This window comes from Arachis hypogaea, chromosome 4 (assembly GCF_003086295.3).
Source record: "Arachis hypogaea cultivar Tifrunner chromosome 4, arahy.Tifrunner.gnm2.J5K5, whole genome shotgun sequence".
NCBI lineage: Eukaryota > Viridiplantae > Streptophyta > Magnoliopsida > Fabales > Fabaceae > Arachis > Arachis hypogaea.
The window spans coordinates 102,087,678-102,089,640 of NC_092039.1; the positions used below are offsets into that span (position 1 = coordinate 102,087,678).

General features: G+C 42.1%; 1 non-coding gene across 1 annotated transcript; it reads right to left on the reverse strand.

Moving 5' to 3' along the window:
* Positions 1 to 273: 273 nt before the first annotated feature.
* Positions 274 to 377, reverse strand: LOC112798654 (small nucleolar RNA R71). Its single transcript, XR_003200256.1, has one exon. It is a non-coding gene; the product is annotated as a small nucleolar RNA R71 (small nucleolar RNA).
* Positions 378 to 1,963: the final 1,586 nt, after the last annotated feature.

Below are 1,963 nucleotides of genomic sequence, written 5' to 3' on the forward strand. Positions count from 1 at the left end.
CCTCAACTAGTTGCATTAATGCAACAAAACTGCAAGTTTTATGGGCTTCCATCTGAAGATCCCTATCAGTTTTTAACTGAGTTCTTGCAAGTCTGTGATACTGTAAAGACGAATGGAGTTAATCCTGAAGTCTACAGACTCATGCTTTTCCCTTTTGCTGTAAGAGATAGAGCTAGAATATGGTTGGATTCACAACCTAAGGATAGCCTGGACTCCTGGGATAAGCTGGTCACTGCATTCTTAGATAAGTTCTTTCCTCCTCAAAAGCTGAGCAAGCTGAGAGTGGATGTTCAAACCTTCAAACAAAAAGATGGTGAATCCCTCTATGAAGCTTGGGAAAGATACAAGCAGTTGACCAAGAGATGTCCATCTGACATGTTTTCAGAATGGACCTTATTAGATATATTCTATTATGGTCTCTCTGAATTTTCGAAAATGTCACTGGACCACTCTGCAGGTGGATCTATTCACCTGAAGAAAACGCCTGAAGAGGCTCAAGAACTCATTGACATGGTTGCAAACAACCAGTTCATGTACACCTCTGAGAGGAATTCCATAAATAATGGGGTCCCTCAGAAGAAAGGAGTTCTTGAGATTGATGCTCTGAATGCCATATTGGCTCAGAACAAAATGTTGACTCAACAGGTTAACATAATCTCTCAAAATCTGAATGGATTGCAACATGCAGCCAACATTACTAGAGAGGCAGCTTCTGAAGAAGCTTATGATCCTGAGAACCCTGCCATGGCAGAGGTTAATTACTTAGGTGAACCTTATGGAAACACCTATAACCCATCATGGAGAAATCATCCAAATTTCTCCTGGAAGGATCAACAAAAACCTCAACAAGGTTTTAACAATGGTGGACGCAATAGGCTGAATAATAGTAAGCCATATCCATCATCTTCTCAGCAACAGACAGAGAACTCTGAACAAAATAATTCAAATTTAGCCAATATAGTCTCTGATCTGTCAAAAGCCACTTTCAGTTTCATGAATGAAACAAGATCCTCCATTAGAAATTTGGAGGCACAAGTAGGCCAGCTGAGTAAGAAAGTTATTGAAACTCCTCCCAGTATTCTCCCAAGTAATACAGAAGAGAATCCAAAAGGAGAGTGCAAAGCCATTGACTTAGTCAACATGGCCGAATGCACAAAGGAGGAGGAGGACGAAAATCCCAGTGAGGAAGACCTCCTGGGACTTCCTCCAAGCAAGAAGGAGCTTCCTATTAAGGATCCTGAGGAATCTGAGGCTCATACAGAGACCATAGAGATTCCATTAAATCTCCTTCTGCCATTCATGAGCCCTGACTATTATTCATCCTCTGAAGAGGATGAAGATGTGACTGGAGAGCAAGTTGCTCAATATCTAGGAGCTATCATGAAGCTGAATGCCAAGCTGTTTGGTAATGAGACTTGGGAAAGTGAACCTCCCTTGCTCATTCGTGATTTGGATACCTGGATTCAGAAAACTCTACCTCAAAAGAGACAAGATCCTGGCAAGTTCTTAATACCTTGCACCATTGGCACCATGAGCTTTGAGAAAGCTCTATGTGATCTTGGGTCAGGGATAAACCTTATGCCACTCTCTGTAATGGAGAAGCTAGGGATCATTGAGGTGCAACCTGCCTTGTTCTCATTACAATTGGCAGACAAATCCATGAGAGAAGCTCATGGGACAGTAGAGGACGTGCTAGTAAAGGTTGAAGGCCTTTACATCCCTACTGATTTCATTATCCTAGACACTAGGAAGGAAGATGATGAATGCATCATCCTAGGAAGACCTTTCCTAGCCACAGCAGAAGCTGTGATAGATGTCAACAGAGGAGAGTTAGTCCTTCAATTGAATGGAGAATACCTTGTGTTTCAAGCACATGGCCATCCCTCTGTGACAAAAGAGAGAAAGCATGAAGAGCTTCTCTCAGTTCAAGGTCAAGAAGAGCCCACACAGTCAAACTCTAAGT